Source organism: Pantherophis guttatus, chromosome 15, assembly GCF_059756535.1.
Source record: "Pantherophis guttatus breed Tessera chromosome 15, ASM5975653v1, whole genome shotgun sequence".
Taxonomy (NCBI): domain Eukaryota; kingdom Metazoa; phylum Chordata; class Lepidosauria; order Squamata; family Colubridae; genus Pantherophis; species Pantherophis guttatus.
The window spans coordinates 17,872,539-17,897,260 of NC_142077.1; the positions used below are offsets into that span (position 1 = coordinate 17,872,539).

General features: G+C 48.5%; 2 long non-coding RNA genes across 2 annotated transcripts in view; one reads left to right on the top strand and one right to left on the bottom strand.

The window, feature by feature from the left end:
• Positions 1 to 854: 854 nt before the first annotated feature.
• Positions 855 to 24,722, bottom strand: part of LOC148112027 (uncharacterized) — a 449,893-nt gene continuing 426,025 nt past the window's right edge. Inside the window, exon 3 of the long non-coding RNA XR_015730030.1 lies at positions 855 to 1,025. This is a non-coding gene — a long non-coding RNA (uncharacterized LOC148112027). The remainder of the gene's footprint in view (positions 1,026 to 24,722) is intronic.
• LOC148112028 (uncharacterized) lies at positions 19,166 to 24,604 on the top strand. The gene is made up of 2 exons (XR_015730032.1): positions 19,166 to 19,867; positions 21,025 to 24,604. It is a non-coding gene; the product is annotated as an uncharacterized LOC148112028 (long non-coding RNA).

Sequence of the window (24,722 nt, forward strand, 5' to 3'; positions counted from 1 at the left end):
AATTGGGTTGGGGTCTGGCATTGACTGGGCCATTGCAACGCCTGGATCCTTTCCTTTTTCAGCCATTTGCTGGTGTGCTTGGAGTCATCATCCTCTTGCATGACCCAAAGTCCACCAAGCTTCAGCTGTCAATCAGGTGGCCTCACATTGGACTCTGGAATACTTTGGCACACAGAGGAGTTTATGGTTGACTCAATGATCGCAGGGTGCCCAGGTCCCGTGGCTGCAAAAGAAGCCCAAATCCTCACCCCCTCCACCCTCATGCTTGGCAGTTGGTGTGTTATGGTGCTGATATGCTGTGCGTGGTTTTCACCCACCTGTGGTTTTTTCTGTGCATTATGGCCAAACTTCTCCACTCTGGTCTCGTCTGTCCAAAGGAGAATGTTCCAGAAGTCTTGTGGTCTCTTCAGGTGCAACTTGGGAAACCTCAGCCGTGCTGCCATGTTTGTTTTAGAGAGAAGTTTCCTCCTGGCAACCCTTCCAAACAAACCAAACTTCTTCAGTCTTTTTCTGATTCTGCTGTCAGGAACTGGAACATTTAACAGGCTCACTGAGGCCTGTAGAGTCTCAGGTGGAACTCTTGGTCTTTTTCTGCCATGTCTCTGAGCATTTCACGGTCTGACCTTGGGTGAACTTGCTGGGATGGTCCCTCCTGGGAAGATTGGCAGCTGCCTCGAATGTTTTCCCCTTCTGAACAATCTTCTTTGCTATAGAATGATGGACGTTAAATTGCTTGGAAATGGCTGTGTAACCCTTCCCAGATTGATAGGCAGCAACAATGGCTCCTCTCAGATCACTGCTGGAGTCTTTGCCCTTTGGCATTGTGTTAACACAGACCTCAATGCTGGAGACCAGAAAACTCCTGAAACTTTGGCTTTTATAGAGGCCGTCACACTTGTGATGATCGATTAATCCAGGTCCCTTGATCAGCAGCACCAGGCTTCCTCTCAGCCTCTTCACACCCATGGAAGCAGTCAGGGTGTCCTTAGCCTTTCACACCTGGCTCCTCCATTTCGGCTCTCTTTCTGTAAAATAAAGGAGGACAACTAGATGAGACAGAAATAAATAATAAATAAAAATAATAATTTTAAAAAATCAGAAGATTGCTTCACCAAGAATCTGAAATATTGAATGACAACTGCATAAGAAAGAGAGAGATCAGAGTCTTGGACTGCACATTAGACAAACAACCTATTGGGAAACTTGTGTTAAAGCAACACATTTTCTGTGCAGTCAGAATTAAACATTTACAGCCCTTTATTGGAACGAAACATTCATTTGACATCTTGCATATGTCGATCTGATTGTAATAAATTGTAGGGGTGATACAGAAATATGTTTTATGTTTTTATTCTTATTCTTGTTTATTTTATTTGTTTCTTTTATTCAATTTTCATGTACAGTGTTGTTAATGCTTTGTATTTAATATTCTGTTTCTTGACATGGCATAACAGCTACTCAACAACAATCTATTTAATTTGTTCATCAAAACCAAGTTGAATTTATTAAAAAATAAAGTTGTGGACTTTATCTGACCCCCAATATAACACAACATTCTTCATTGCTTTTTTAGGTAAATCCTGGAACTGTTTCAGAGGCTCTGAGTGATAAAAGTCAGTTCCCCTTTTTCCAGCAGCTGTTCCCCAAAAATGGATTCCACTACCCAGCAGTTGTCCAACTGCTCCTCTACTTCAGATCGACCCTGATTGGCCTCTTTGCTTCAGACACAGAAAATGGAGAGAATTTCATGAGGATTTTGACTCCTGTGCTTGTCAGGAATGGAATTTGTGTGGTTATATCGCAACTGTTCTCAACAACTGGATATACAGCTTCCCTCAGGGATTCCCTCTCTCAGTGGAGACAAGTCAACGTCTTTGTTAACTTCATAGAACATGTTCCCATTACAGACAGAATTCTTCCTTTCCATTTAACACTTATGCGTTTGCCAGGACCCATTGAAGGGAAAGTCTGGATCAATACAGCTTTGGGAGCATATGAATTGAGAAAGCACAGACTTTTCAAATATGTCCATAGTATTTGGAGCTTCGTTTTTCTGCCAAATGAAAGGCCAAGAGATTCTTCTTTTGAACCCCATTTCTTTGTGGAAAGAAAGTTTCAAGATCATTATTTCCGCTGTTCTCTTTCAAAGAATGTCTTTTCTGTCAAAGGCCGCAGAAGATGCACCCAGAAAGCCCCACTGGAGACCCAGGAGAAAAAGGACATGATCTGGATCCCAAATTACCCCCATTGGTACAGTATCATTCAGACTCTGATCCATGCCTTGAATGCTGCCTATTCCTCCAGATCGAGGTGGGGAAGGAAGGAGGGCAAAGAGAGTTTGGGGGCTCCAAGGCTGCAGCCCTGGAAGGTATGGGATCCCTATATGGATCCATTAATCTTAGATCCTTTGGAGAAGGAACCCAGAGGAGAAGGAGGGGAACCTTCTCAACCACATTGTTCTTCAGAAGGTTAACACATTTGGCCAATCTAATTGCTTGACACATAACTTTCTAAGCACCAGACACCATGAGAGATAAATTTTGGTTCTAAACACTGCTAATTTTAAAAGGATGTATGCAGTGGTGGGATTCAGATAATTTAACAACTGGTTCTCTGCCCTAATGATTTCTTCCAACAGCCAGTTTGCCAAACTGCTCAGAAAGTTAACAACCGGTTCTCCCGAATTGGTGCGAACTGGCTGAATCCCACCACTGGATGTATGCATTTTTAAATATATTATTGTTTTATGGTTTTCTGATTCGCATAGTTGAATTTTACCTTTATAACTTTGAAGGACACCCTGAGACCGTCTAGCCCAACCCCTCCTCTCTGCAGGAGTCCCAGTCAAAGCTTCTCTGACTGACGGCTGCTCAGTCTTTGCCTCCTCAGTGAAGGGGAGGCTGAACTTCTCTGCTTTGAGGGCTCAGCTCTGAAATGGCTCCTCTTTTCAGGGTCTTTTTCCTCTCCTTCAGCCAGAATCTCCTCCCTTCTGACTGAGCTCATTGCCCCATTTCCCCTCCTCCCTCTGGAACAACATGGAGGAGATCTGGAGCTTCTGGGCAACTTCTTCCAGTTATTGGAGGAGGGCTGCAGGAGGCAGGATTGGATTTACGACCACAACTGAACTCAACATTTCTGTTGCTAAGCAAGATGGTTGTTAAGTGAGTTTTGCCCTATTTTATGACCTTTCTTGCCCTTTCTTGTTAAGTGAATCACTGCAGTTCTTAAGTCAGTAACATGGTTGTTAAGTGAATCCGGCTTCCCTATTGATTTTGCTTGTCAAAAGTTCTAAAAGGAACTTTTAGAACTGTATAGCATAAGGGGGATATAATAATATTATTAGAAAGAAAGGGTCAGCGTATGGGGGGTGGAGCAAAGGGATGGTAAAGTACTATATAATCTGTTAGGAATTTGGGTTTTATTTTGGAGAAGCCACAGGGGGAGGGGAGGGGGAGGGGGGGTTAGGGAGGAGGGGGGAAGGGGGAAAAATTTGTATTTGAAAAACTTTTTCAATAAAAAAAAAAGTTCTAAAAGGAGATCATGTGACCCTCAAACTCTGCAACCATCGTAAGAGGATGCCAAGAATTCAGATTCTGATCACCTGCAGACCCTGGGGATGCTGCCATGATCGTGGGAAAAACTATCATAAGTCACTTTTTTCAGTGCGTTGTAACTCTGAACGGTCACTAAATGAACAGTTTCTCATAATCATCCTGATGTTTTCTAGGCATTTATGAATAATCTCTTTTTTCCTATGATTTATTTTCTTTGTCACCTGCTCTAGAATGTCCCCTATAACTTATTAATTGCATCAATTATATTTTGTTAATATATATTTTACCAATATATGGTGGAGAAATTTTGGTGAAATGTCTTTGATTTTTATTCATGAAGATAGCAGTAACATCTATTTTTCTAAATAAGCATATTGTGATGTCAGACAACTGTAGAAGAAAAAATCAAATGTATAAAAACTAAATGGGATGATAAAAAGAAGATTTCAGATTTTAAACTTCCTGGATGTTCCCCTTCTAGTTCCATCCTTTCCTGCAGAAGAAGGAAAGGTATTGCAATATTTCTGATAAGAAACTGTACTTGGATCAAAATGGAGATCTAGCAGCAGATCTGGGAATCGGGAGCTCCTTGATTCTCCCCAAGAAGGATCCCATTCAACAGCCAATGGGAACTTTGGAAAGACAGAGACTTACTATCTTCCAAGATGCTCTTTCACGGCTAAAGTTGCTCAACCAGGTGGGAGAAATTTTGGTGTCTTTCCTCTTTTTTCCAAAGATTTATGACCCATTTCATATGGACTAAGCCTAGTTTCCAGGGTCCATGACCTTCACTGGGAATTGAACATGAGGAGTAGAAACCTTATAGTTTCCTTTCTATAGGCCCCTTAGGAGGGTTCAATACTATCGACCAAGCTGTTCTTCAGCTGCTGTAATACTGAAGATTCTTTGTAGCTGGTTCAGCCATGTCCAACCTGGGATGAGAAACCCTCAAGTGCTGGAGGTTGTGTTGTTAAGAGCCTCAGGTTCGCTTGTTCCTTGTCCTGAAAGAGCAAAGCTGAAGGGGATTCTGTTGAAGAAACCCTGAACTGAGGTTTGGACTGAATGAGATGAAATTGGATCATGGCTGGATGGAGCTCCTGGGGTCCCATTGGAGAGAAGCTTCCTCTTGTCCTGCTTAGGGAAAGGCCATTGGGAAATGGTTCCTTGAAAGGGCAGCTCCATGGTCTGTGATGTTTTTAAGTAGTCCAGACCTGGTCAAAGGTAGCCATATCTGTCTTTCTTCCAACTGGGGGGAGCAATTGACCTTCTGCCCCTAGGAAGGAGGTCCAAGACTTTCAGGTCACATAAAATGAGAGTGACCAGTGATTTAATCCCTTGACCCAGAAACCTGAAACACAACTTTGACTCCAAGGTCTCCCTGATATCAGAAGTAATGAGAGGGATTTTGACAGTAAATGTTACTTAATTTGGCCTTTGGACATTAAGAGGGTTCTTCATATGAAAATCCTTGAATGGCCTTGTTTATCTTGAGTGTTAGCTACCTTCAGTCCCTCTGGGCAAAAGGAGTCTCCCAATTTAAATAACATTAAATGCGGGTCTGTCTTTCCATGCCAGTTGGAGTCTCCTAATTGCAGTTCAACACAAAGGACTTTTTCTTGGATAACTGGATGGGCCTCAGAAATATCTCCTCCTGACCCAGGACTCACACTCATGTCCCCTCTGTTGCAGCCAAAGATTTGCAACTTAATCTTTTTCAGGAACACCTTTTTGTGATCTCCCCTCAATCTCACTACAATTCTAGAAACTATGCAGAAACCTTTAGTCTTAATCAGGGGTGAAATGCTCCCGGTTCGGACCGGATTGCCCAATCCGGTAGCGATGGAGGCTGTGGTTCGGAGAACCGGTAGCAAAAATCCCTGCCTCCCCCCCCATGCCCAGCTGAGCCCCACAATCATCAGAGGCTTTTTTTTTACTCTTAAAAGCATTTTTTCTACAACTTCTTTGGCCAAAAAATGCTTTTAAAAGTAAAAAAAAAAAAAGCCTCTGATGATCACGCAGCTCAGCTGGGATCGTCAAAGGCTTTTAAAAGAAAAAAAACCCTTTTTAAAAAGCCTCTGTCAATCAGGCAACTCAGTTTGGATCGTCAGAGCCTTTTGAAAGCATTTTTTAACAACCTCTTTGCCGAAAAGAGGAAAAAATGTAGAAAAAATGTTTTTAAAAGTAAAAAAAAATTGGCCACGCCCACCCAGTCACATTAACCCCCCCCCACCAAGCCACGCCCACAGAACCAGTAGTAACAAATTTTAGATTTCACCACTGGTCTTAAGAAAGGAGAATATTGGTAGCTCAGGACTGACATGAGGGCTCCTTGGTGCTCTCTGAGCTTGCTTGTTTTCTTCCAGGCGTTTCATTACCCAACTAGGTAACATCAGCTATAATTTATGAGGAATTTTTGCTTTGTCTCTTAACGGGGAGACTGTTTTGAACTAGTGTCAAAGGGGAGCAGCTTTGCAAGGCTTTCTGTAGTCCAGGAGAAACCTTTCCAGACCCTACTGGTCAGAAGTCTCCTTTTTAATAACATTTTACTCTACTTAAATAACTCTTTATTAAATAAAATAATTTAATAAATCTTTGAGAATGACTGTATTCAAAAATTTAATATGATCATCATCACCATGGATAGATACTTAGGAAGATACTTACACCCTGGCCAGGGTCTCTTTTCATTTTTACAATTGGGCAGAAGACACCGAAGCAGAGCCAGCCAGACAAACAGGTTTAAAAACAGCTTCTACCCCTTGGCTGTCAGACTCCTAAACACAATCACAATCTCTCCACGTATATATGGAAACGTATGACTAGTTTATTCCCAATCACTTGTATAAGGATTATTCTCTATACTATTTATATTGTATAGGGATGCGGTAGCTCAGTGGCTAAGACGCTGAGCTTGTCGATCAGAAGGTTGGCAGTTCAGCGGTTCGAATCCGTAGTGCCGCGTAATGGAGTGAGCTCCCGTTATTGTCTCAGCTTCTGCCAACCTAGCAGTTTGAAAGCACGTAAAAAGTGCCAGTAGAAAAATAGGGATCACCTTTGGTGGAAAGGGAACAGTGTTCTATGTTGACATTAAGTCATGCCAGCCACATGACCAAAGAGATGTCTTCAGACAGCGCTGGCTCTTCGCCTTATTTATTTATGTTGTCTTGTATTTTTGTTATGGATTGCACCAATAGAGGCTAAACCAATTTAATAGTATACATGATGTACAATGACATAAAGGATGTTATTATTATAGATGAAGAGCGTTTTAATTCAGCCATGAGGAGGAACTGATTGTTTGTCACTTAATGCTTGAATCTTTTCTCAATTCCATCTCTCCAGACTTTATTAAGTAGAACAATTCTTTATTGCAATGTTAAATGCCAGAAGCAAAAGGGAGGAATTAAAGAAAGAAGCTGCCAGGGTCATATCTCCTAAACCTGTTTGGAAGAAGTCAGAGATTTCACAGTTACCTCAGTGAAGCATAGAGGCTACTTATCTAATGTCCATTTCTCCTCCCATTTTCCATGGATGGAGATCCTAACATATTTTCTTTGGCATTCCTTTTCTTCTGCTCAGTCCCTGCCTCAGTCCAAATGTGTGGAAAGTTGCCATCCTGGATTTGTCAAGAGAGCTCGAGAAGGAGAGCCAGTTTGCTGCTATGACTGCATTCCTTGTCCGGAGGGGACCTTCTCCACTCAGGAAGGTGGGTGACACCAGAGGAAAGGAAGGCCTGGTGGAAATGGATTTATCCAGTGCATTTTGATGAAAGTGCAAATTAAAACATGCCTTGAAGCTCAACTCTTTTTTGTGTTTATTCAAAATGCATTAGAAATCCTCCAATTTTATATAGTTAGCTATAAATGTATTAGAAAATTATATTATCATTATTTTCTGTGGAATGGTTAAAGAACAAATCTTGAAAAATGTTGCTGGAATCAGTCCAAACAAAAAAAAGGACTTCTTGAAATGTAAAGGACAGAATATTGAGGAAATATTGCTTTTTCCTTTTCTCAGATACAGAAAAATGCACTAAGTGCCCCGATGATAAATATCCAAATGAGGACAGAGTTCAATGTATCCCCAAAGTTGTAATCTTCCTGTCTTATGAAGAACATCTGGGCATCATCCTGGTCTCTTTTGCCCTCCTCTTCTTCCTAACCGCAGGCCTTGTCTTAATCACCTTTATTAGATACCGAGAAACTCCCCTTGTCAAAGCCAACAACTGGGACCTCTCCTACATCCTCCTGGTCTCCCTCCTGCTTTGCTTCTTGTCTCCTTCTCTCTTCATTGGTCAACCAAGGAAAGCCACCTGCCTTCTCCGACAAACAGTCTTCAGCATCATCTTCTCAGTGGCCATTTCTTCTCTCTTGGCCAAAACCATCACGGTGGTGCTGGCCTTCCTGGCCACAAAACCAGGAAACCGAGTGAAGAGATGGTTGGGGAAGAGCTTGGCCAACTCCATCATCTTCTCTTGTTCTGCTGTCCAAATTATCATCTGCTCCATCTGGCTGGGAGTTTCTCCCCCCTTCCCTGACTCTGACCTCCACTCCCAGCCTGGAGAGATCATCCTGCAATGCAACGAAGGGGCCGTTGTCATGTTCTACGTCACCCTCAGCTACATGGGCTTCCTGGCTGCCATCTGCTTCACGGTGGCTTTCCTGGCCAGGAACCTGCCTGGGGCCTTCAACGAAGCCAAGCTGATCACCTTCAGCATGCTGGTCTTCTGCAGTGTCTGGGTGACTTTTGTGCCCACCTACCTGAGCACCAAAGGGAAATACATGGTGGCTGTGCAGGTCTTCTCCATCCTGGCCTCCAGTGCTGGTCTGCTGGGCTGCATCTTCATCCCCAAGTGCTACATTATCCTTCTGAGGCCAGACCTCAACACAAAGGAGCAGCTCACAGGCAGAATAAATGTAAAAACATGAGATATAACACCCTAATATTTAAAGGGATTGTAAAATGTTCTTTCATTTGAAAGTACACATTAATTATTTCCTCTTAAATGGTATTCAGGAGTCAAAAAAAATCTACATGTTTCCAAATGAGAAATGACTGTAATACTTGTATCTTCTTAGCTCAATAAATTTTGCTAAAGAGAAGTCGAAGTCATTCAGAGAAATTTTCTGTTCAGCAACATCTACTGAATGTGACACCTTATAAAAAATAATTCCGGCACTTCTTCCTACAGCTAAAAGTGTGTGAGAGAGAGAGTAAAGAGGAAAAGAGGCCAGGAGGAAGCTGCGGGAACCAGCCTGGTTGCCTGATCCTCTCTGTGAAAATGCCGGAATGATGTGAAATGCCATGTTTGACTGGCTCTCAGCTGAAGAGGGAAATCTTCATCTCTCTTATTTAATTCTTTCTTGATTTCCTCATAAAAACCTCCTTTGCAGAAAGAATTCAGCAGAACAACTGTCTGGGATTTCAGTTTGGGGTTGTTTTTATTTGTTGTTTGGTACTTTACACCAAAATAAAAAAATAAATAAAAAAACTAAAGTGTGTAAAGAAATTTCTGCTGTATACTTTTTCTTTCATCAACCAGAGAAATAAAATAGCAGTTTTCAGGCTGTTTAATTTTCCACTTTACAATTTGTACGTAAAGCATTTCTTGTCTGTGAAGGGCTGGAGAAGACGCCCAGAGAAAGGGGACCTGGAGACTCTCCCCAGGAGGAGGTTGAGGGGATCCTGTCGAAAGGCAGCCGCATCACTGACCAGGTCACAAACCTTCAATGCTGCATAATATTCATCCAGGTCCAAGAAGGGGGTGAATAGAGGGGGGGGGGACTTCCTGGTTTCTAGGGAGAGGCACCCATGGAAGCTGTTCTGCTCTCCAACCACACAGATTGCTCTTCAATTGGGAATCAATGTTTTGTTCTCAGAATGGCTCCTAATTACGAATAATTTGCAAATTTCATTTTAAGGAGCTAAGAAAAGCTCTGATGGATCAGACCAAAATCAGTGTAAGATCCACAGTGACCATACAAATCCCTCTGGTTCTCCCACAAGCAGAAGGCGGAGAGACTTATGGCTTTGCCCAACATGGAACAGGCATTTTCCCACAATTTCACTTTCCTCCATCACACCACACAATATTGGACACTCGGCCATCTCACACTCTAGGAATCCCCAATTCTGGCATCCCACATTAATCTGAGAAAACATTTTCCATGTTTCACAGCCCCAATCAATTAGAACTAACGTGGGATTAGAACTCAGGAGTCTCCTAGGGATCAGCCCAAAGTCACTCAGGAAACTTTCACGCCTAAGGGAGGATTAGAACTCAGAGCCTCCGAGACCTTGGCTCAAACTCACCCAGCTGGCTTTCATGGGGAGGCAGGACTAGAACTCACAATAGTCTAACGATTGTCTCAAAGTCACCCATGTGGCTTTTATTTGAAAGCTGGTTTTGAAAGTTTGGATCTCTGCCCCTCCCAGGGCACTCCTGGCCCCCCTTATTCCCCCCCCCAGAACAAAAGGTTCTTTCTGCCGCTGCTTCCCTTCTCCCCTCCCCCGTCGCCCGAACAGACAGCTGTCACTCAAGCCCCCGTCCTGCCGCCTCCCTCCCGCCGCCTTGTCCCCGCAGGAGCCTCCTCGGGGCTGGCCGGGAGCCTCGCCAGGGAGCCGGTGGGGGCGGCTGGACAGGCTTCTTCCCAGCCGGGCTGCAGGTGTGGCGGGCGGGCTCTCCCTGCGCCTCTTCCCTCCCGGGCCACGTCGGGGCTGCAGCTCCAGCGGCCCCCGGATCTGAGAGCGGGAGGGAGGAGCCCCGGGGGAGAGGGGCAGCCGAGGACCCTTCAACCCCCCCCAGGACCCAAAATCCCCCCTTCTGCCTCTGTCAAGGGCTGCGCTGAGGGCCCCCCCCCCAAAATACCCGGATCTTCTGTGTGGGGGGGGGAAGTTGCGGGGGGTGATGGGGAAGCTCATCGTTTTTGCCCCCCCCAAACTACCAAGGGCAACATCTGGGCCAGGTGAGGCTTCGTCCCCCTTGCGGGAGGTACAAGAGATGGCAGCCCTCCAGATGCCTCCCGCCCCTCTTCAGAGACCGAAGCGCTGATCGGAGGAGGCGGTGGGTTGAGGAGGCGCTTAAGAGAAAGGCTGCTTTTCTAGACCTGAAGGGGGGAAATGGGGGGGGCAAGGGATTGGCTGCCCTGACCCTCACCGTAACCCTCCGCGGGTGGGAGGTTGAAGGGGCGACCTCAGGGGAAGGCTGAGCGCTCCGGCTCCTTTCCAAAAAGCCACGAGGGATTTTGGCAGCGCCGGATGAGGACTTCAAAGTCAGCGGAGGTTGTGTGGCTGGTCTGCCTTGTTCCCACGTTCCCCGGATGCAAAGGGAGTGGGACAGGGAAGGGGCGGCTGTAAGTTTGGGCAAGGAGAGAGGAGGGTGGGGAGGAGCCTTACTATCCATCCGTCCATCCTCCATCGTCCATCCATCCATCCATCCATCCATCCATCCATCCATCCATCCTCCATCCATCCATCCATCCATCCATCCGTCCGTCCATCCATGTCTGAGACTAGGTTGAGTGTCCATCTCTCTCCATTAAATCCATAAAGAGAAGGTGGCCTTTCTCTCTAATCTCCTGTCAACAGCCTCATCAAGGCCCCCCTGGAGAATTGGGGATTTGCATGGAGTCTGTGTGAGTTGGCGGGAAACGAAGAGGGAAAGAGGGATGGTAAGAGGAGGGGGAGGGGAAGGAGAAGGGAAGGGGAAGAAACCCCCAATCCCCTTTCCTTGTCTTTGGATGATTTTCTAAGTTCAAACACCCGAACAACAATCAGCCTGACCTGCTCAAAACTTCCGAGATCAAAGCAATCCGAAGGCCGCCCTCTTCAGAAGGGACCCCGTGCAGCTGTCTGGGCTTCTGGGCATTTGTAGATTTCTCTCCCTCCCTCCCTCTCCCCCTCCCTCCCCCACCCTCTCCCCCTCCCTCCCGTCTTTTCGGTCCACGGACTTTTCCTCCCTCCTCACGCAGCATATTTGTGACCTTCCCTTACGCAGCAGAGCAAACCCCACCCAGCCAGGCTACCTCAAAACCAGCCCAAAATACCCAGCAGCTGTCAATCATCCCCGGCCACATCGCGTCCCTGCGGCAGTTGAAGAGAAAGGGATCCAGCGGGACGGCCTGTCTGAGAGGTTTGACCGAGGAAGGGAGGGTGGAGGGGCCTCTGCAGATCTCCAGAGCCGGAAGGTCTGACGGGGAGGATCTGGGTCCACCTGAACTCAAACAAAAGGAGGATTTCATGCCCCCCCCGAATCTGAGCACCTGCCATCTTTTCTATCCTCTCCCAAGACAGAGGAAGCCCCTCCTTCTCCAGATGTTGCTGTCTACAGTTGTGGGAGTGAAAAAGGGCTGAGTTGTCTCTATCACCCCTCCCCCACCTGCAACTTCCCAATAAACCCCACCCCGAGATATGGAGAGGGAGGGGGGAGGGAGGCAAGGTTCTGGAGTCCCTAGGATTTAGCCCAGCCGCTCTCCACAAAGGCAAAGGGGGAAATGGGGGAGGGTCTGGACTTAGGCACAGCTATTCTATTCTATTCTATTCTATTCTATTCTATTCTATTCTATTCTATTCTATTCTATTCTATTCTACTCTACTCTACTCTACTCTACTCTACTCTCCCCAGAGAAAAAAGAGATTTTAAGCTTTATTATTAATTCAAGAGAATTAAACAAAACCATAAAGGCACAGCCTAAAAAGCATCCATCTCAAGCAAGATGACCCCCAATCTCCCCTAAACTGCCAGGATCTGCTTAAGGACGACAACCAAGAGACCCGAAGGGCGGCCAATTTCCAGAGGACCCAGCGCCAAGCTCCATCCAGAGGCTCCCAAGTCAAAGGCAACTTTGGGGCTTCCATCCCAGTCTGGACTCAGGACCTCCTGCCTGTTTCCAGGGCACCTCAATTGGGGCAGCCCAGCCTGGCTGCATGGAGACCCTGGTTATGGCCCCCTCCCAAATGCCTGGGAAACTATGGAGGAGCTGATGGTTATTTCAACGATCTTGGGGTTCTCTCTTCTCCCAACATCCAATTTCAAGTAGAAGTGAGAGACAAGCAGGTTAGTTCAGAAGGAACTCTAAACTTCTGGAATCTCCTCAGTGTGCAGAAGAAATCAAAATCTCTCATTCAACCCCCTGAACTAAGGATGGTCTTGCACAGTTGTTACTTCAGGGGCCAATCTGGGTTCTGGGGGGAGGAAATTCCAAAGGGCCACAGAGGGTGTTGGGGTCTGTTGGAGGGAATGGGGAGCTCTGCAGGGGCCACAGATGCCCCACTTAAAGAATGCCCCCTCCCTCACCCCTGGACCTCTTTCCATCTGTTGGGCACTTTCAGGGAAAGAGATTTTCCAGCTCTGGACCAAAAAAAATTTGAAATCTGATCTTCCCTCCAATTCTTCTACCGGACAGCATCTCTCCTTCCCAGCTGCCCCAAACCTCCCACCTCAAAATCTCAAAATCTCAAAGGGAAATTGAGGGAAGCCGGTCGGTTCTATAAAAGAAAAGAAATGGGCTAGAACTAGAGGACCCAGGATAGAGAGGAGAGGGAGGGGAGATGGTGGGTTGTGAGGGAGCTGAGTGATCCACTTGATCCCTTTGACCTTGGACAGAGAGATCCAAAGATGATCTCCAGTGCCTGCAAGAAACTCCTGCAGTCTTCCCAGTTCAAGGACATAAAGGCAGTTAAGCCTCCCTTCCCTGTATTTCCTCTTCCCTCCTTCCTCCTCTCTCTCTTTCTCCCTCCCTCCCTCCCTCTCTTCCCCCCTCCCCAAGTCATTCAGCTCCTCTTTCCAAGGTCTTTCACTCCCAGTTTTTCCTTTTCCCTCCACAGACTTTGTCTGGGACTCTCCGGATGTCTCTTCCAGCTTCTGACTCTCCATCTTGAAAGACCCACAGTTCCTGGGGGGTCTCTGAGGGGACACCCCCCCTGCATCTCTCCACAGCTGGATGCAAGATTGTGACGTCACACAAAAGGTCCTGAAACCTCTCCTGGGCTGATTGTGGACTGGGCTACATGGGGTCATCCATCAGGGCTCCCTCTGAGGGTCTGCCCAGCGTTTGAGGGGAAGCAACACAGCAGGAGCCCCCCCCCCAACCTCATTGAAGGAGCTGAGGGAGATCCTGGGAAGGAAGCAGATCTGAAAAGGGGATCCAGCAGGTCACTGGTCACCTACTAGACATTTAAAATTAAATTCAACAGCCACAGAGGTCCCAGTTCATCTTTCCTTGCCCACAATGACTTCTCCTCCACCTTTGGCCCTTTGCCTTTTTCAGCAGGAAGCCTCACTTCTGGAGAAAGCCCTGAGATGCCCTCACCCAGCCTGTGTTTTCTAAAAATGCTCCGGTAGCCCCAGAAGCCTTCGTGGAAAGAAGCTTCGACAGAGACTGGCCCTCTGCTTTTAAGCACCCCAAGTCTGGGTTACGTTTTGACGTTCCCTCTTTGCAACCACATCAGGTGGCAGAGACCTTGGGGGACGCCCGTCAAACTCTGGTTGCCCATCCCCATCTGAAAGGCAGAGGAATTGGAGGATGGAAGCAGGTAACACTAAGGAGACCTCAGCTGCTCCTTGACCTCTCTTCTGACCAAACTTTGGGGGAAAAGCTGGGAATAGCTCCACATTTGATTCTTTGGATTTTAATCGACCGATTGCATTTTCCATTATTGTCACTATTCCTCGATTCCTTTAAATGATAATTTGCCCTCCCTGTTCAACAATTGTCCTAAAGGATCATTGAGATTATAAGAACTGGAAGACAAACACATGGACAATATTATGTCCTGTTCTGGAATATACGGTAGCTTCTCTCGAAACCTATATTCCTGCGTGCTGCATTGGAGGATGGAGGCAGAAAGCAGGTCAGGCTGGGAGAAATCCTCTCAATTCTGGAAACCTGCAGAGACCCGGCTGACTCCTTGCACACGGACTGGGCCGCCCCAAACCCCACGTCCACAGGACGGTCTGGTAGACAGGAGAGAGGTGGGGTCCTCCCCCTCCCCCTCTGTTGAGAGGGGGCTGTTCCGTTTTAACGTAGATGGCCTCTTTGACCCTCTTTCCAACCAGGGGTCTCCTCTGTCCAGAGGGTGGACTTTGCCCTCTCCGAAGACAGCAACACGGTCCTTTCCCCAGTTCCAAGGAGGTTCCCCCCATTTGCTCTCTGATTCAGGGGACCCTGAGGGTGCAGATGAACCCCCAGTGGCGTCAAGGCCTCTCAGAGAGCCCACGGCTGACCTTCACAATGCTAACCACCCAACAGCTGCAAGGAGGAGAGATCCTTCCATTCCCCACCATTCAGTCAGAACCGAAGAAGCTTCTTGGATGAGAAACGAAATGTTTTCAAGGGAAAAAACTCAAGAAATTCCAGCTCTCTTTTGAAAAGCACCTTTGGGATGTCGCTGAAGATGCCCCAAAGAGGGATGGTGCTTTGCGGATTCTCTGCCCCTCAGCCCCAAATGTGAAGGAACCCTCCCTCTTTCTGTGGGTCAGGAAGACATTTTGCCAGTTTTCCTCCAAGGGAAATTTGCATATTCCAGCTGTGGAACAAGAAGCGCTCTTAAAAGAAAAGGCTCCTTTTGATTATTTTTTATTCAGATTATCATGGCATAAAATAGAAAATAAAGGTAGTAAAGAAAGGGGAAAGGGAAAGGCAGATAGAAGAAGGACGGAAAGGAAAGGAAAGGAAAGGAAAGGAAAGGAAAGGAAAGGAAAGGAAAGGAAAGGAAAGGAAAGGAAGAGAGAAGAAGGACAGAATGGGAAAGGAAAGGAAGAGGAGAAAGGAAAGGAAAGGAGTGGAATAAGTAAAGCTGAACAACCAAAGCCTAAAGATCCGGGGACCCCTTTGGCTCAAGCAGTGGGATTCCTGGCCAAGCGAAGGAGGCACAGGCGGAATCGGTGGGGCTGCATTGGGGGGACGGAGGATTTTCCTGGAACTTCGGAATAAGGAGCGCCTAGAAAAGCGTAAGAACCAATGAGAATTCTCCCTTCTTTGGCGTCATCGGTCTCCGGGCAGAGTCTCCCCTGACTTCACCTGATGGAAGAGACTTCGGCGCAGAGAGAGAAGCGGAGAAAGTGGGGGAGGGGTGAAGAAAGGGGGAGGGGTTCAGGTGAAGCCACAAAGGACTCTGCCCGGAGACTGATGACGCTAAGGCAGGGAGAATTCTCATTGGTGCAGCCGCTGGTTCTGGCCCTTCCCACCTCCAAAGTCCGAGATCGACGCTTCCTCCCCCCAGTTCAGACCCCCGATCCCTCCTCTGGGGCTGGAAGCATCTGGCCAGGACACGCGCACACACACACACACACACACACACACACACACACACACACACACACACACACACACATACACACGTACACGTTTCATTTCACAGATGAAGATTTCTGCCTAGGACGTGCCCAGAAAAGCGTAAGGACCAATGAGATTTCTCCCTTCTTTGGCGTCATCGGTCTCCGGGCAGAGTCTCCCTTGACTTCACCTGATGGAGGGGAGAGTTGGGCGCAGAGAGAGGAGCGGAGGAAGGGGGAGGGGGATATTTTCAGTCTTGGGGGCCGCAGCTCAAGGGGGGCTCATGCCAGCCCTGGAGGGGAGGGTGGGCTTCCTTTTGCCCTCCCTCCCCCGATCCGGCGTGGAGTGGGGCCGCAGGGGATGACTGAAGGGGAGGCGCAGCCCCACAGCCAGCGAGGCCTTGGGGGTCTCTGAGAGGGCTGCCTGGGGAGTCCTTGGGCGCCTTCACACACACACACACTTTATGATTGGAAGTGCCCCTCCCCCAACCCCCGGGGGTCCCTCCCTGCCCCTCCCGGAAGCTCCTGCCTTTCGCTCCCTTCCTGGCAAAGGGGCTGCCGGAGGGTCTGTGGGGGTTTCGGACCCACCGCAAATTAGAGCTCGGTTTTGGGTTCAAGAACCGCTGTTGGGGATGTCAATGGGGGGGGGGATAAGAAGGGGGGAAGCGGGAATCCCTGGCTGAGACTCCTGAAGGGAGCAAAGAAAGTGGAGGGTCCCGCTGCTTCCCCCCCCCCCAAAATACCGAACAGATCCCCCCCCCCACATACACACACACACATTTCTCCGCTTCTCTCTCTGCTATGAACTCCCTCCTCCTTCAGGTGAAGCCACAAAGGACTCTGCCCGGAGACCGATGACGCTCAAGCAGGGAGAATTCCCATTGGTGCTCCCTCTGATTCTTGTCCTTCCCACCTCCAAAGTCCGAAATCAAAGCTTCCTCCCCCAATTCATAACCCCCGATTCCTCCTCTGGGGCTGGAAGCAGCTGGACACACACACACACACACACACACACACACACACACACACACACACGTTTCATTTCACAGATGAGGGTTTCTGCCCTGGGAAGAGGCTGGGGTGAGGGTGGGGCTGGATGAGAAGAGGGGAGCCGCCCCCCATAGCCAGGGAAGACTTGGGGGTCCTTTTCTTGGGTTGTTGTATATTTTATTCTTCTGCACTGACCCTCCGAGGGATGTTGTGCATGAGAGGGGAGTCCACGTCAGTCTCATCCATCAATGAAGAGAAGGAGTCACTTCTGGGTGGCCTCCTGTCCAGGCGGTCCCAATGAAGGAGGAATTGGCATTCCGTCTGGGTCGCTGCCTGGAAAGAGGAGGGGGAGAGGAGAGAAACCCCTTCCCCTTCCTTTCCCTTTGGGGGAGTCTGGAACTGCAAAGGACTGAAGAGGAATCAGCCTGACCTGCTCAAAGCTTCAGAGGTCAAACCAGGGAGAAGGTTTCCCTCTTCAGAAGGGACCCCAAGTCTTCCGGCCATTCCTTGCTCTCTCTCTCTCTGCCCCCCCCCCTTTCCCTCTCCATCCGGTCTTTTCCTTACCTGCCGTTTTCCTCCCCCATCACCTGCCACCAGGTGTCCTCAGCATATTTGTGAAGTTCCCTTACACAACTCTTACACAGCAGAGCAAACCCCACCCAGACAGTTGACCTCAAAACCAACCCAAAATGCCCTGGAACTGTCAATCATCCCCGGCCAGATCGAGGTCCCTGCCACAGTTGAAGAAGAAAGGATCTAGCAGGATGGCCAGTCTGAGAGGTTTGAGGGAGGAAGGGAGGGGGAAGGGGCCTCTGCAGATCCCCAGAGCCGGAAGGTCTGGAGGGGAGGAACCGGGTCCACCTGAACTCGAACAAAAGGAGGATTTCTGCCCCCCCTCTAATCTGGGCAGCTGCGTCTTTTCTCTCCTCCCCCAAAGCAGAGGAGGCCCCTCCGTCTCCAGATGTTGCTGTCTACAGTTGTGGGAGTGAAGAAGGCCCAGTTGTCTCAATCATCTCCCCTAACCTGCAACTTATACACCCAACCCTGAGATCAGGCTGGAGGGGGAGGTTCAGGAGCCCCCAGGCCTCATCCCAGATGTTGCCCACAAAGGCAGAAGGGAAAGGGGGGGTCTGGCCTTGGGCACAGCTCCCCTCGCCCCTCCCTCCATTCGATTCTCAAGGTCTCCAAGGAAGAATCGCCCAAGTCTGGGCTCCATTGTCCAAAGGCATCGGAATGCAATGGGCTTTTGAGGGGCCTGGAGTCTCTCTGGAGCTGGGATGGGATTCTTTAGGAGGATGAAAAGCCTTCTGTGAAATTGTCCCTTCCTTGTGTCTCTTTTCCTGCCTGCTGTGGGCAGGAAAACATAGTGGTTAGTGACGGGTGAGCCATTGGCCCTGCGCCCACCTGGCTGGACCCTGAGCTGAGAAGCTGGCAGGTCATCAGGGAAGGACCTCCCCATCGCCCACACCCCATGGACCCCTCCCTCCCTCCCTCCCTCCCTTTGGGGCAGGGCTGGTTAGCTGGCTCTATTTCAAGATGGAGGCTAAGAACTCTTGAGCCACGTCTTCATTCTTGGCCTTTTGTGGAGGGTTGGAGGGTTCTTCTGAGGGGCTTGTCCAGAGCAACAGAGGCAGGAGAAGACACACAAGTGGGAGGCCGCCACTCAGGATGACTCATTGCAGGGGATTCTTCCTCTTTCCTGGAACTGAGGAGGGAGGCAGGAAGTGGGGGAGGGGAAAGAGCTCCTGGGTGCAATCATGGAGTCCATCTCCAGGAGGGGATCCAGGAGGCGTCTTAATCTGTCCCTGGGATGGATTTCCTCAGCTTGGCAATTTCAGATAGGTCCAACTACAACTCCCAGAATTCCCAGCAGAGCTTTGATTGCATCATCGTGGATGCTTGTGACCGATGGGCCACCCAGCCCTGGGCCTTTTTGGAATTGTAGTGGATGCACATGCTGGATGATGGAAGGGAGAAGGGGGCTCCTGGAGGCCATCCACTCGTGTGCCATTTGCGGACTGGATTCAGGCAAAACATGAGGACGTAAACCCAAAGGAACCAAATTGTGGGCTTCCTATGCTGTTTAATCCAGTGTTTGTCAACTCTGGCAACTGAAATTTATTTATTATCAGTTTTAAATTTTTTGAATTAAGCTGGAGTGGAAAGAAGAAAAGAAGATAAGTATAGAAAAAAGACCATTGCACCACAAGACACAAACACACACACACACACAGAGTTCACAAATCCTTCATCTATGCAAGATGTAAAGGTTTTTGCAAGAGTTTCAGGAAAGGAGACCCATAGTTATAGCAGCCAAAGCCCACTTGACATCTTTAAGTAACTCTTCAGAAGCTGAAATTAAGAGCAGGATTTCCTTGAGGAATCAGCCCACAAATTTCTCCTTCCAAGGTTGGAGATCAAAAGGCAGAGAGGCCATTTCTGTGCTAGACTTGAGATGCCCTTCAAGAGGAGAGGGGCCTGGGCAGTTCCTGGGAGCTACCGGTGTCAGCGTTCCAAATTAGGCTTTCTTCCAGCGCTGACATAACAAGTTGAAGCAGAAAGAGCGGAAGCTTGATTTATTGCTGAGCTGAACTTTTACCTAGTTTTGTATATACAGATAGGGTTTCCTGGGAGACGAGGGTGGGGGCTGCATTCCTGTGAAAAGAACGTGCCGGGATGTAGAGATGGATCTGTATGATGGCCAATGGGACGTGGGGGCTGGAGAGCGGAAGAGGAGGGGGTTGGAAGGAGGGGCCAGTTTGGCTGCAATTTGAGTCAGAAATGTCGGATTCTGCTATGCTTAAAAATAAAATGTTTCATTAGACAGCTTGCGCTTGAGAATGAAGTTTATTCAAGATAGCACCGAAACCTGACAGACAGCCAAACTCTCCTCCAAATCCAGGCTGGCTGAGTTTAAATCATCCCGTTCCCTCCCAGACATCTGGTCGGACGGACTATGGCTGAAGCCAAGCTCTCGGAGGAAAGCCTGCTTCAAGAAACGGGAGGAGCAGAAGCGGTCGTGATTCCAGCCAACTTGGAAAATACAAAGGTAAAAGATAAAGAAAAACCCCTAAGTGAATTGGGAAGGGCGAGCTGGGGATGGGAATGGCAGCGAAGCCCAGACAAGGCAGCACCTCCCCACCCCACAATGAGAGACGAGGCAGAGGACTACCAACACCAAGGCTGGCCCTCCAGAGCTCAGCACAGAGAGGAGAGGGCAGAGAGGGAGGAACCACCCCAGTTCAGAGGGAAATTCGATGGTGACCCAGACAACCTCGCCCAATTCCTCGATTCAGCTGAGATATACATAGAGCGGTTCGGACACCTCTACCCTTTCCCCAGAGCCCTAGTGAATGCTATCTCGGAAGGGCTGGAGGGAGAAGCAAAGAGGTGGTCAGCATCACTCTACAAATACAGGGCCCCCCAGCTACAAAATGCGGATGGGTTCTTGCAACTATTGAGAGCCCGTTATGAGGAGGAGGAGGAGGACCCCTATGTGGAAGACGAGCTCAGAAACCTAATGCAGAGGGGGAAGCCCATCAGAGAGCATATCCGTGAATTCAGGAGAGTCATTGGGACACTGCCTCCCCTACCAGAGCGATTGCTGGTGTATTTTTTTAGAACAAGCCTAGATAAAAGAATTTCCCAAGTGACTGCCTATCGTGACATCCCAAACTGACTCGCTGAATGGTTCCGGGTAGCGATAAAAGTCGACAGAGGGCTGCGGGCGAGTGACACGTCAAAACCACCAGAGTGAAGGGAGAGAGGCCGGATGTCAGCGTTCCAAATTAGGCTTTCTTCCAGCGCTGACATAACAAGTTGAAGCAGAAAGAGCGGAAGCTTGATTTATTGCTGAGATGAACTTTTACCTAGTTTTGTATATACAGATAGGGTTTCCTGGGAGACGAGGGTGGGGGCTGCATTCCTGTGAAAAGAACGTGCCGGGATGTAGAGATGGATCTGTATGATGGCCAATGGGACGTGGGGGCTGGAGAGCGGAAGAGGAGGGGGTTGGAAGGAGGGGCCAGTTTGGCTGCAATTTGAGTCAGAAATGTCGGATTCTGCTATGCTTAAAAATAAAATGTTTCATTAGACAGCTTGCGCTTGAGAATGAAGTTTATTCAAGATAGCACCGAAACCTGACAACCGGTCCAAGTGAAAGTCCAAGGACCTGCTCACTAATGTTGAGCTCCACTGTTATTTTAGGTCTCCCGGAGCTGCAGCAGCAGACACAACATCAAAGGTTCGGTCTCTGGTCTACAAACAGAGCTGCACCTGTGTTGGCAAACACATCTGGGTCCCCATTCTTGGAGGAAGGTGGACTTGTTGCCAAGCATGAATCAGGACCAGGCATTAATTCACATCTGGAGGCCATCAGATTTGGGCAGGCTGTTCTAATTCATTATCAGCAACTAACAGAGACTTAACAGCAATGAATGAACAGGCCCCTGTCCAGCAATTAAAGGTCGGTTCTGTCCTATTTTTTTAGATGTGATCACTGCAACCTCAAAGTGATGGTGCATTTTTTTAAGTCAGAAGAATTGTTCCTTTATCTGAGGAAAGTATTCACTACACGAGGAACAGTCAACTCTATCATATGTCTTTTTAGTCCCCTTCTTGGTAAATTGAATTGCATCAAATCAAATCAAGTTTATTACATCAAAGACCAGAGATCAGAACAAATAAAAAGACTCAAGGAATATCCAGTTAAAAATCCTAGAATGAAATAATAAAGAACAGATAAACTCTAAATTAAAACCACAATTTGGCATCCAATGTCAGTTACACATGGCCTAAGGATATTATAATATCACTCCTTAAACTGTGAGGCCCACAGTCATTAAATCCAAAGGAGGAGTAATGCAAAAGGATTTGCTACCTTAGTTGTGTGAAATAGCTATGGTGGATTATTCCGTGTTTCCCATGAATCCCCAGCGCTGGTGCGGAGGATCTAACCACCTTTGCTGTAACCACAGTCTGTTCCTCCTTAAGCAGCCACTGGAGCTAAGCAGAGTCGGAATGGCCAGGATGCCTATTGGTTATTGGTTTAAAATATCTCCATAGAAAGAGCATCATGTCCAACTGTCTGTCCAGGAGAGGGTGGAGGATTGGGGGAGAGAGGGAGGGAGGGAGGGAGGTGGGGTGGGGGACTTGCTACCTCGTGTGCCAGGTGAGTCTGGCCAGAGCCGGATCTGGGAGCCAGAACTGAGCAGCCGAATAGGCTGAGCAGTCGGGGGCCGAACAGCCCGCAGGAGTGGAGGAGAGAGGAGAGCAGCCAGAAGCTGGAGGGGAGCCCAGGGGTCCCCAGGAGAGGCCGAGGGGGAGCAGAGACCCCCCAGAGGCTGCAAAGGCTGAGGGAGCAGGGGGGCAGAACGGGAGGACAGGGCTGGGTGGAAGGTCTCAGAGGAGGCAGAAGCTCCTGCTGCTCCAGAGCCTCTCAGGGGGAAGCAAGAGAAGGAGGAGGCCATGCCTAACATCTACCTGCACTTTTGCTCCCCCACATCCTCATGCAGACACCCCATACCACCCCATAGATGGCCTCTCCCACCGGTCAGACCAGCACATCCACACCACACCAGACCCAACTCTCAGCCCATAAAGAAACTGGCAAACGTCCCATTCAGCCCCTCTGGCTCTGAGCCTCTGGGGAGCCCCCCAAACATACTTCATCAAGCCCAGGGAACTGAACCAACAGGAACAGTCCAAGAGGGTTGGAAGGGACCTTGGAGGTCTTCTGGTCCAAGCAATGCTCCAGCAGGCTAAGAGTTGAGTCTTTAAGAGAGCTGACTCCAACAAGCTAAGAGAGATCTAACACAATGAAATTCAAAGTAGAGAAAAGTAAAAGTCTTACACTTGGGTAAGAAAAACCGAAAGTACACACACATAGACTGGGTGAAACCAAGCATAATAGCAGTAACTGTGAGAGGATCCTGGAGTCTTAGTGGACAACCAATTAAATATGAGTCAAGAGTGTGCAGCAGCAGCCAAAAAAGCCAATGCAATCCTAAATTGCATTAAAGGAGGGATACAATCAAGATCAAGAGAGGTACTAATACCACCCTATAAAGCCTTAGTAAGACCACACCTAGAATCCTGCATCCAGTTTTGGTCACCACACTATAAAAAAGATGTTGAGACTCTAGAAAAAGTGCAGAGAAGAGCAACCAAGAGGATTAGGGGACTGGAGGCTAAAACATACAATGAACGGTTGCAGGAACTGGGCATGGCTGGTCTAGTGAAGAGAAGGACCAGGGGAGACAGGATAGCAGTCTTCCAATATTTGAGGGGCTGCCACAGAAAGGAGGGGGTGAAGCTGTTTTCCAAAGCACTTGAAGGCCAGACAAGGAATAATGGACGGAAACTGAACAAGGAGAGATTCAACCTGGAAATAAGGAGAAATTTCCTGACAGTGAGAGCCCATCAACCCATGGAACAGAAGTTGCCTTTGGAAGTTGTGGGAGCTTCATCACTGGAAACTTTCAAGATGAGACTGGACTACCATTTGCCAGAAATGGTGTAGGGTTAGTAGAACGTGGAATGCGGAATTTGGAATGTGGAACTCAGAATTCGGAACACGGAATGCGGAATTTGGAACTCAGAACTCGGAATTCGGAATGCGGAATGCAAAATGAGGAACTCAGAACTCGGAACTCGAAATTTAGAATTCAGAATTTGGAATTCCGCATTCCGCATTCCACATTCTACATTCTGCATTCCTCATTCTGAATTCCGGGTTCCGCGTTCCGAGTTCCGAGTTCTGAATTCCGAATTCCGAGTTCTGAGTTCCGAGTTCCAAGTTCTGTATTCCATATTCCGCATTCCGCATTCTGCGTTCCAAATTCAGAGTTCCGCATTCTGTTTTCCAAATTCCAAGTTCCGAGTTCCGAGTTCTGCGTTCCAGGTGGGAGGTGGGCGCAGGCCACAAGGCTGGCTGCAGGGTGAAGCGATCAGATGTGGTAGGTCAGGGGTCTGCAACTTTAAACACTTAACCTTAAACAGTTAAAAACAACCTTAAACCTGGGTGGGCATTGCCAACTCCATATCATTTACTCCCACCCAGTCACATGACCACCGCCAGCCACACCTATTCAGTATTTTCTTTCAAACAGGTATCTCTGTGTGTCTCTTTCATCTCTCTCATCTTTCTTTCTCCACCCATCTATCTCTCCTTCATCTCTCTTTCTCTCCATCTCTCTTTCTCCTCTCCTGCCTGGGCAACGGCGGCAGCACACCATCATGTCACCCCCTCGGCCTGGAGGTGGCATCTTAGGCCTGCGCCCACTGTGTTGTGGCTCCGACCCCCGAGCCCATCTTATCGGAGGAAGAAGGCTCCAAACATGAAGGAGAGGAGCCGGCCAGGCCTCCCTCTCCAGGCCCCTCCTCTCTGGCAACGCCTCAGGTGTCTGCCAAGGGAGAGGAGATTGGCCAGGAGCCAGGTGTCTCCGATGACAGTGACGGTAATAAGTTGTTCCTGGATCCACGCCAACGAAGGCAAGATAAACGTTTGCAGCAGATGAGGAGGCGTGCCAGGGATTAAGCTGAGTCACTGGACCACACCCCACAGGCTATATAAGAGAGTGTGGTGGCCATTTAGACTCTGTGATGGACAAAGCTAACTTCTGGCTAGTCACTTTGTACAACACCGAATCTGCTGAAGTTTCCATGTTTGAGCTGGACTGTTTTGGAAACTGTGTGTATTTGTTGCTGTTATCTGGTGGAGGGACACTGCCTCTTCTTGTAGTAAAGCACTTGGCCGACGGTTATCGTATTGCTGCCAAGTTCCTGATAACGAACCTTGTGTGTGCCAAGTAATACTTTAACCCCCGGCTGGCTGTTTGTGCGTGTGTGGGGACGGGGACAGAACACACTGCGCATGGGCCTTCCCAGCTGTGCATGCAGCCGGC